Below are 12,144 nucleotides of genomic sequence, written 5' to 3' on the forward strand. Positions count from 1 at the left end.
CTATGCGAAATACCTGAGGATTTTGGGTCGTTGAGTTGTAGTTATCGTCGTCCATTTTCTAGGCGGCTATAAGAAAAAAGAAAATTTTTTTTTCATTGAGCAGAAAAAAATTGGATGCTATGCATGTTTTATTAAGCAGGATTGGTGTTTACAAAAGTACTAATTTAAACTTGAATAGTTACAAACGGATAAGATTTTATAAGCTTTTTGAAAAATGTTATAATAGATAGTAGGTTTGGTAATAATTGGTCCAGCATTACATGAGAACAATAATTTTTATTGACCTGTTGATGTGCATGTGAAGATAGGTCTATTTGTCATGACGCATCTTATTGTTTCAAATGCTGTAGAATTTTTATCAACCTTAGTGAGAGAAACACTAGATGTTAAAACTCATCAAAATGCAGAAAAATAAACTAATATGCTATAAAGACTTGCTTAGTTCATATTTTATTATTAACGACAAAGCATGGTAATGTGGAAAGGCGCACATCACAGCTCATGGCAGTATACCCTATAGGTTACGGATAGCATAGCTCAGTGTCGTGTATGATATAGTCCGGAGACATTCAAATATACTTTTTTGGATTTCTTGTTACCATAGAAACCCAGACAAGGTAAATGAATACGTGTAAGTGGACAGAAGTGTAGTACTGGCTGACCTTGCCAAGATTCACGGTGCATTTGCTTTATAATGATACTAGGTGGATGTTCTGGTATTAAAAATCAGCCTAAAAACAAGGAGGGTTAATGCAGTTGTTTGCCACTTGCTATTCGCTTGGCACATTGCCAATGGCTAAAAAAGCATAAAATTACGCTACCGCGCTCCGTGAGGTTGAGCCATCACTTTGTGTCGTAACGAAGAACGGTAGCGTTTCTACAAGCCATATAACTACATATATTGCCTAATTAGTCTGTCAAGCTTGTGTTGCTTAATTGGTAAGGAATTGGACTGGTGAGCGGCGACAGGAGGGGGAAGGTTCTGAGATCAAATCCTCTGTGATACGGAGTCTTTATTCCAAGATTTTAATAGCTATAGCTGAACATATGCAATGACACAAACTTTGAGATATAGATTGGCTTGCACTACTTACAGTATATATATGACACTATATATAGTTAAACGCCCGGCATTGCACTGGCAATATAAAACAGTTTACAAACAGTGGCAGGTAATGTACTTGTCATTGGTTAAGTTGACTAATTAGCCAATGACAAAATCAGCATATTGGCTTATTTGAGTAACTCAAGCTAGTAATTTAAGCTTGCTTATATTGATAAACTTACTATAATAAGAGGCATGAAGCTGGCTTGGCTTACATTACGTGTCACACAATGTCGTCATGGGTATTTTAACCGATGTAATGAATATGATGCCACAATTATTCCATTGCATATGCGTCTTGGACCAGTGGTTTAGCACAACTGTCTGCAGACCAGGTAAATCTGAGTTCAAATTCAGTTTGAAGTGGGTTTTTCAATCCTAAAACTTTATCGCTACAACTGGACGCACGGATGTTAAGCGACAAACACTGAGATATATAGATTAGCAATAATTTCAACTCAAACAAATTTTTTCCAAATTATGCCATACATAAAACAAAAAAGATCTCCAGTTAGCCATTGAGATGCTTCAAATAAATGCTTCGGCGTTTAAAAAGCCTTCCTCTGTTAAGTGAATGGATATTGGGTGGAAAATTGTTAAAGCAGGTAGCAATGATATTTTTAAAGTAATCGGTAGAGGCTGTATGCGATTTGTTCATATCACGTAAGTTGAAATGAGTTGAAAACCTGTTATTATAGAGCTGAAACTGATGAACCCTGGAGGGCTGCTAACCAATTGCTTTCTTGCTTTGCTCATCCCAAGTTGCTTATCAGCTAGTTGAAACCCAAATTAGTATTCTTTTTTAGCTATTATATATATATATATTATATATAGATATATATATATATAATATATAGATATATATTATAGTATATATAGTATATATTATTATATATACATATTATATATTATTATATATAGTATATATATATAATAATATATATACTATATATATATATATATAGATATATATATATATATATATATATATATTATATATATATATATATATATATATATATATATATATATATATATATATATATATATATATATATATATATAGTACTTTATTGGCAATAATTCCATTTCACAAATAGAAATGTTTTTCTATTAATAATTTAAACACACAATTGGATCATGATTTATAACTATGACTAACTGAATTGACTAACTGGCAGTGGAATGGTAAAACTGATAACGTTACTGGGCAATAGCAAGTCTCCCAGTCCAGACGGCATCAGAAAACCAGATCTTATCATAGACACACCTAGTACTGCTGCATGCTTAGGCCAAGTATTCCATGCCTCACTTGTGTGTGGGCGCCTTCCGAAACAGTAGAAATCAGCAAATGTTACACCCACCCGTAAAGGTGAAAACACAACCTGTATATCTAACTACAGGCCTATCTCACTAACCTCCATACCATGCAAAATATTAGACTATATAGTGTTTCATAGCCTCAACAAGAAACTTGATAGTGTACTACGCAATCGCCAACATCGTTTTAGGAAAGGACCGTCATGCGAAACACAACTTTGCGCAACGTTTCATGATCTCACTAAATCACACAAAATTAGTCATGCATTGAAATTCGACTTGAAAAAGGCTTGTGACAAACTGACTTGGTTTCATATTAGAAAAACAGACAGATACTTGATTTAAATTTCATTCTGACCAAATGGATACAATATTTTTTCTAGGATCGAACACGATGTGTCATACTGAGGGGTGATTATTCAAATTCACGTACAGTATCATCTGGTGTGCTACAGGGCTTGCTTGGTGCTATAGGGCTGACCCTCTTTTTTGCATATTAATGATTTACTAGCTGCTGGCAACTGTAGAGTCAGCTTATATGCTGATGACACCTTACTATACGAAGAAGTTAATAATGAAGAATAAATGATTACTTTCCGGGAGAATATAAGTGCAGTAGAAAGGTAATCCCAATGTTGGAAAATGCATTTTAATTTGGCAAAGTGCCATGTCTTTAGGACCAAACCCTAACTCTCAGTTACAATACAAGCTTGGCTCGTCTCATGAGTAGAAAACACCAAATATCTAGGTGTCATTCTGCAACAAGATCTGCACCTCAATCAACCCATTGCCTTAAAAACTGAGAAAGCCAGTAAAATCTTGGGTAATCAAATATAAGCTAGGTTCTGTACACAAAAACAGTCAGCTGCTCACATACATCAGCTTGATACAATATGGGGCCCTACCAACAAAGCTATGATAAACTCAATCGAAGGCGTACAGAGGAGAGCTGTTCGGTTTGTGAACAGTATGAAAAGTTGTGACAGTATCACCGAAGCCCATGAACAGTTAGCTCTCCTAACCCTATTCAAGCAAATTCAAAATCGTAGGGTAGCTTTACTCACTAAAATTCTCCAAGATGAGAATCGACACATTGTATTCTTATCCAATTAGGATAAAATAATCAGAAACAGATCTGAAACAACAATAGTCATTCAAAACTCACTTCAATAGATACAACCTCCAGTATACTTCCCAACAGCTGACTACCCAGAACTATAAATGACATGAGAGTTCTACCAGTATAACTAGTATGTTTGCCGTTACAAGAGACACCACAAGTGGCAGATCGTCATTTGTCTCTCACGCCTCTGATGCTGCCGTGAGAGATCGTCATATGTACTAACTATGTATGTGCTCAATTATTGGTAGATGACAAAAGGTGGTTGAGCAGTGCAGATGGCAGGATGCTAGCCTGAGAATCTGAATATCATGGTTTGATTCTTGTGATCGACATTCCTTCTCCCTGATTGTTTTTGGACAAATAGACTGACGGACAGAGCCCTTATTATAGTAAAGATTGGATTTTTAAAGTTTTAGTATAATGAAAACATGCGATGCAGAACTTTGAAATTGGCCATTTACAAAAGTTCAACGAGCAGAAACCGTTAGCTTGCTTTACCACTTTATAGCTGACCCCATCACGACCCCATCACAAAAGAGCAGGAATTATTATCTTAAAAAACTTCTCCTCATTCACACAGCAGAAAGATGAGCTCTACACTAAGCTCAATTACTGGCTAGTAAATGCCAGTAACTGCTAGTAAATTTAGTAACCACGTATATAGTAAGCTCTATCTTGATAATAAATTTTATATTTATTTATCCATAACAACATCAAATTCAACACAATGAACCAATTAGCTTTAAGGTGCCCTGTAGTAGTGCACTCCACAAAATATAAACAAAATTTTTTATTTTGATGATAATAAAACAAATAGAAATCCATAGTTTTACCAATAAAACTAGCAGTTTTATTAAACGGTAAAGCCTAGTCTTAGTTCCAATAATGAGTCAGTGCAGATATGGCTTGACCCTAATCTGCAAAAAATCTTTTCATCAGAAACTGCTAACATCCGCTCATCATTCCCCTCTTGTGGAGACACATATTTATAAAGTTGTCAATTTCTTTTTCTCGTTTTAATCCATGAGCTTATTTATAAAAGTTTTGCTGTATCATAGAATCCTATGCCGAGCTGTCAGTCTCTGAGATTGAACTTCATCTGTAATTCTTTTTAAGACGATGCCTGCTGCTGTTATGGTAAAAGTTTTTTTTTATTTCGATTGGTTTTGCATAATTATTGCTTATATTTTTGTTTGAAGTTTAATATATGAAAGTTTACTAAATCACAAAAGCTAGAGAGATAATCTCTTTTAAAATTCCTTATTGCTCGGTTTTGAAATATAGATTTATGATGCGGTTATCTACATGTATGTATATAAGTTGTAGAGTTTGTTGGAAACTCTAAATAATGAATTCACTCAAGATTTCAAGAGAGACGATTTCACTGGCAGTGCAGTTCACAACCTTCATCAAGTATAGGCCTACCATGAAACCTGAAATAACATTTCAGTACCATTTTTATACCAACTTGCTAAGTATAATAAATATGAATGCAATAAAATATGAAAAGTTACAGTATAATAGAAAGTAAAAGTACTAAACATCAACTGAAATGTGCCAATAAACAATATAACATGGTATAATAAAATAAAATGGCGTATGCAACTAACCTGTAATCTCTGGTAAATAATCCCTTAGCAATGGACAACTTAATAATTAAGAGTAGTAATTTAAATCTGGCTGCCTTCTACAGAAGCTAGAGAAACGTAACGCTATGAGTTAAGCAAAACCTTAGCTTATGACTCAATGCCGGCAACTATCATCGGTCAGCACGGATTAGGCCAATTTGACTCGACATAAACTCTAGGAACGCTAAACTAATAAACTTTTCCTACATAAATTATTTACCACTCCTATACTAACAAGTAACTGAAAATTTTTTAGCAAGTTCACCATTTTTTAATTAATTAAATTTAATTTATGATTATATGCTTGTAGATTGATTTTGTTAAGAGCTCGACATACTAAACTTTTAATATAATATTTTCCATATTTAAGAAAATAAAAAACTTGGGGGTCTCAAGTTAAAAGGGCTTACAGCTGACTTCCTATAACTTTTATTTAACTTTACTGCTAGGAATTGAGTTGTCCCATAACTGGTACACCACTATGTGAGTTCAAAGCTAACAATGGTTTTACCGGGTTTTATGCAGGTTTTACCTATTTTGTCAACTTTTCAATCAAACTGACAAATTTTACCTTGCTGTTCAATATCGTAGTTGATATAATTTTACATTACAGGGTGAACTTGCGTCAACTCAGAATGTTGACACCAGTCAGACTCCCATCTGCAATCCTTATTATAGCATTGCAGCTTATTATACAATAATAGGAGTCACAACTAAAGACCATTTAGCAACACTCAAGTAGAGTTGAAGTTATCCAGCTTCCAGTTTCAAGTTATCTTTCCTTATTTGTTTACAGTTTTGACCCTATAATATGTGCAGAGAGTGACAAACATTTGTAATATGCAGTTAATGATAGACTTTCAGCCTCATAACGCATAGAAATAAACTAATATGTTACAGTTCATGTTGCCCAATCAGTTCAAAGTGAAATGAATAACAAAGCGGAAAAAGTTTGACTAGATTCTCCAAGTTTTATAAAACTATTGCTTTTAGCATCGCAAAGGGGAGACAACTTGTGTTTACACTTGCTATTTGTTTTTGTATCTCGCATGGATTATAAATTTTGGCTAGTAAATAAAAAAATATGTCTCGACAGCCAGTACTTGATCAACTAATTATGAGGTATATATACAATTATCTATCTGTATATATATAAAAATCTAAGGTTTCATTTGTTGGTTGGTCTGTCGTATGTCCAGTTAGAGCAATAAAATACACAAGCTTGCAGCTCTAGCTGATGTTAAGAATGAAATACCACTTTGCATTGGCATTGAACTCGAAAACACCAGTTTTGCTATTAGGGCCACTAATTGCTGTCACAAAACTACCTTGTCATACTATGAAACAATTATGAACATACTTATTATACTTGTCAATCTTCAAGCCAGTGTAAGAAAAAAAACATGTGCCTAGACTTACCCAAAATGCTATAAATATGTGTATACTAGCTGCCTTCCAAGGTTGAATTAAGCATGAAGCCTTTGGTTGTCGAGGCATTTGATTTGTTGACTGCGCTGTAATGTGTAACATTTGATTTTAGATGGATTCCGAAAAAAAAAGCTGATACAGGCATCGACAGCGTTTACAGCCAGTCATGCACTTGTGTTCATTGCTCTTTCAGAGTTATGTTCTCTTTGGGGTCTAAGGCTTGAGGTAAAAGTAATAAAATTGTATAATACATAGTAACTTTATTATATTAATAACTAGCTGTGCCACCCGGCGTTGCCAGTGTAATAGAAGAGTCTTTGGACAGAAAATTGATTTGTATTTAACATATTACAACATTTGCCATTATAACTTTCAAACTACATATCATGAGAAAAGTGTATCGGGTAGTTGAAATAAATTAAGAGAAAAATAAAGACAACTGTAAAGGTTTTAAAACTTTGTCAAACAACTGTACCTTTCAAGCTAGTGGCCTGGCATATTGCCAATGGAAAACTCCACTAAGCTAGTTAATAAGGTTAGGCTTTCAATGACGGTAAGCCATGACTTACCACTCTGCATTGTTGTCTGCATTGTTGTCCAGCTCAGCTGTTTAATAATAGCTATAGCCGGATTTCCAACAGACAGATATATGGACTTTGAGAAATATATATATAGATATAGCATAAACTTAACTTCAACTTACAGCGCACACAGAAAGAAACAAATAGCTTTATTTAAAAGCTAAAATGTTTTATATGCTGATTAAAAATTAATTTTCTGTTCAAACACTTTTTTATTACTTGTGCAACACTATAGCCTTTCACCAACATACATATACCACCAGTTGTCATATACCAAGCATCAGTCACCACCAACAACGGAACAAAAGAGACATACGTCGGCTTGACACAAAATACTTTCAAGACTAGATATAAAAACCATAAGGCTTCCTTCAACCATACATCAAAAAGGAATGCCACAGTGCTAAGTAAATATATATATATATGTGGCAACTAAAGGATAGTGGACTAGACCACAACATCAAATGGTCAATCTTAAAAACTGCAAGATCTTATAGCCCTACCACTAAGAAATGCGAACTCTGTATATGGGAGAAGTATTACATAAGATGCAAGCCTCAATTAGCCACCTTAAATAAGCGCAACGAAATGCTATCCAGTTGTCGTCATGCCTGTAAATACCTGCTAAGAAACAGTATTACTTAAGACTCTGGCTTTCAGCTTTTATACAACAATACTGCTAGTGGAATATTTATTTTTAACATTATATCTGAAGAGTGCAAGCCTAATGCACGAAACTTTAAGTAATAAAATGTTTTACCAAAACTTGTAGTTTTTTAGTACTCATAGTTTTATATCAGCCGTTTTTACTCAAAACATTGAGCACTCTTTTTACTAATGTGTGTAAGTATAACTTTTATACATGTTTGTATATATATAATATTGTATATATATAATATCATATATATAATATTGTATATATATAATATTGTATATATATACAATATTAGTAGACAGCTTTATAGCTTTGTACTATCATTGTTATAAATGTGGGCGGTAGAACCCAGAGCCGAGTATGTCTTACACAGCCAGCCGGTTGATAAAAGAACAGCCCAGTCGGGCCGAAAAGCGCTCGGGCAATAGCGCTACTGAACAAAAAAAAAGAGATGCCAAACCAAAAAAAAATTCCGGGCAGGCCGGAAGTACAACCGGCTAGCTGTCAATTGGTAAAAAACAAATCGGTCAGCCACTGAGCCATCAACACAGATACCGGACTAGCTGCCAGGGCGGCAGAAGATGGCCATCCAGTCCCAAGAGCTAAAGGAAGACCCAAAGCTTTTCCAAATAGTGTATTCGAGGCGAGACAATCGTTAGCCAGCAGAGCACAGAGAGCTTTGTTATATGCAGTTGTTTATTGCACACACGTTAACTGTATTTTGATATATTCATATATAAATATAATATACCTTTCTACACGAATAAGTGGTTAGTTTATTGTGGAGTACTCAAAGGTTCGTGGCAAATTCTTTACAGTAGTCCAATTATATGAGCTGCAGTTACCAACTCAATAGGTTGTCATTTTAGAATGGTATTTCATTTTAAAATTTAACTGGCAAAGAAATTAAAAAAAAACAAGCACGTTCAATCATAGTGCAATGGAGTTACAAGGCGTTTGTGTTCAATATTGCCCATTAGCTACATTTGCATTAACTAAGGTTGATTGACTAAGATAAGATAAGATAAGATAACTCATAATTTCTAAAATATTAGAAGGCCCCTTCTAGATTGAAATTTAAAAGTTAAATTTCAAAAGCGGAAGTTTTAAGTTTCTCAACAATTCCTGTTGTCAGTTATTTAGAGTTAATCTAGCAAGTTACAAAACACTTACACACCTGATAGATCTCAACCATGTTTAATTTTTAATCGAATAAACTTTGCCTTTGATAGCCGTCTAAGTAGAGCCGTATAAGTTATTTTTTGACAGCTATTTGTATAATTGACACAGTCCATCAGGGTAAATATTTATGATGAAGTTCAAGAGGCCTTCAGTTTTAGCCATAACTCTAGCTGTGACACGAATTACTTCCGGTAAGCAAACATATAACTATTTTGTTACAATTTTCTCAAATTAATTAAAATCAAATTACAAAACTAATATTTTTATACTCATATATATATTTAGTGAATACTTGATTCAACGAAAGCTTGTTTATTTGACTTTCTGATAGAACTGCAGTAATTATGGTCATTGAGAATAAAGACACTTAAGGTGACATCAGTAAAACATTTAAAAAAACAGGAGGTAAGTCGTGATGATGTCAGCTGCTGGCTCTAATACAGATTGTTAAGCATCAATAACAGGACACCAGATATGTAAATATTGATAGACTCTCCATGGCATTACTCACGTAGTTACAATTTACTGAAGAGGATAAGGTTAGGTAAGAGAGCAGCTGTGGTTCAGTGGTTACTGCACTAGCATTTAATCAATAGGTAAGTGGTTCAAATCACAGAAGGACCACCAAAGGTGTTAGGAATGACATCCAGCCACAATTGTTCCAGTAAAAAATCTCATGAGCAAATGGTCACAGTATATTTTGTGCAAAATACGCTGTTTGCGTTGGTGACCCCTACATGAATAAGCAAAAAAAAGGACGAGATTAGGTTAGGCTGGAGGCTTCCAATAGTAATATATTTTTGTGTAGGCTGCTCTGTTTCTTTTACATCACATAATCTTGGTGTATTACTTAGTTATTGTATGGTAGCAAAGTTATTAACTGACTCGGATCAGCTGAATAGATGATATCACTCAGTATAAATTGTATTTGAATATTAAACAAAGCACTTCTACATCTAAATAACTCATTCCCAATTTGCTATTACTCTAGAGTACAATTAAAAAACTACAGACAGGCTCATTACTACTATGAGCAAGGCTATGTGACATCCAGTGAGCTCATTGCGGCAAATTGAAGGTGTCTCTCTAGGCAGAGTGTAGTATACTGAGGTATTGTTTGGGTTGGGTATGAAGTATTATCACACTACCTTCTGACTGGATATGGATGGTATGATGCAAAGTCAAAGAAACATATAAGCGACAATAAAATTGATAGTTCCTTGAGAAAAGGCTACAAGTCCAAAGGCAGTTATCACAACTTAGAAAACTGAGAAAACTAATTATGTGCTTATGAAAAATCCGCAGAACAAATTTAATTTAGAAATGCACTCTCTGCAAATAGGAAATAACATATTAAACCAGATGGATCATTTTAAAATCCTAGATATTTGGCTTGATAATAATCTGAATTGGTCTACTCATATATTTAACATACTAAAGGACCTTCGCCCAGTGGTTAGACTGTTCTATAGGTTATCAAAGTACTTCCCACGAGAAATAATGATTTCATTATGTAACTCCTTAGTGAATTCTAAACTTATTTACTGCCTCGAATCTTGGGGCAATTCACCTGACATAGTTTTAAATAAAATTAAAGTCTTTCAGAAAAAGCTAGTATGTATTATATGTCATAAACCCTTTGACCATTCATCAAAAGAATTGTTTACTCAAACTAATATTTTACCAATAGATAAGTTGTATACGTTAAAGCTGCTGCTAAGGGGTTATACTGTTTTTCATTTATCTGGGAATGGGGGACCACCACACTCTGATAGCACTCGTCACTCTCTTCTAAGTCTTCATATTCCCTTATTTACATCTAGTGCTGGGCAAAAAACTATTCAATATCAAACAACCTTTTATTGGAATAACCTACCTGACAGATTGAAGAAAATTGTAAACAAATTTGACTTTAAAAAACAAGTAAAATGCTATCTCCTTTCTCTCTGACTGGGGTGGGCTGAGGCCTGCCTTTGTTTCTGCTGCTGTTGGCTTTTTTGGGGCTTGCGGCGACATTAGCTGGGTTACAGTGCACCTATGGCTCTATCACCATTATTTCATGCTCAAGTTGAGTGAATTTTGCTATAATTTTTTTTTTCATTTTCTCACTAATTTGTATTTAACCTGATATATTTACTAATATGCAGTTTATTTTTCTGTATTGTTTCTGTTGATGAAAATAAACGCACGCACACACGCACACACGCATGCCCACGTGCACGCCACATGCGCGCACGCACACACACAGCTGGTTGAAATGTTTGATCTAATTGCATACTCGATCGATAATCTTCTCTAATCTGATAATCTAATACTCTAATCGGTTTTAATTGCGTGGTGATAGATCCACAGGCACCTAACAATGCCTCTGACACGAGAACTACAATGTATACCATAGGAATGTTATGTTGAATGATATTTGCTCTTCATCGTACAATGAATTATCTATTTATATAAATCTAAGTGTTTGTCTCTCTTTGTTAAACCCTGTGTCCAGTTATAGCAATTAAAATCTAGAAACGGAAAATCTGCACAGCACAGGATTTGATCTCAGAACCTCCAGATCTAGAGGCAAACTTAACCCTTAAATCACACAGAATAGATTCATTGGGCAAATAGTCATTACATTGGTTAAGATACTCATGCTTGAAACGCTTGTTTGTGGTTAATAACTAGCACTGTTGACTGTTATGGTATAACGATTGTTAAGCTGGCCTGAACTGCAGGTATCTGGCCTGAACTGCAGGTATTGTCTTAGTAAAGATTTTAGTAAATATCTAACTTTGCAGGTAAGTTTTAACAAAAATGCAAAAGGGCGCACTGAGATTTATATAGATATACACGTGTGACAGAGCTTACCACACACACCTGTTTAATTAAACTCCCCTGCATAATGAAACCCTAAACACCCAAAGACTCAGTACTTCAACGCACATAGCCTCCGAACTTCAATGTTATATGGAGTTTTCTACTCAGAACTAGCTTCAGGCCTCTGAAGTGTGAAGGAGCTATCACAATGCGAAGTCTCTGTACCTAAACTCGTAAAAGAGAAGAACTGACTCAACTCATAACTTGAATGACAAACAGGAAACTGACTTTCGGCATATTTTTATATCTGTCTA

This window comes from Watersipora subatra, chromosome 2 (genome assembly GCF_963576615.1).
Source record: "Watersipora subatra chromosome 2, tzWatSuba1.1, whole genome shotgun sequence".
NCBI lineage: Eukaryota > Metazoa > Bryozoa > Gymnolaemata > Cheilostomatida > Watersiporidae > Watersipora > Watersipora subatra.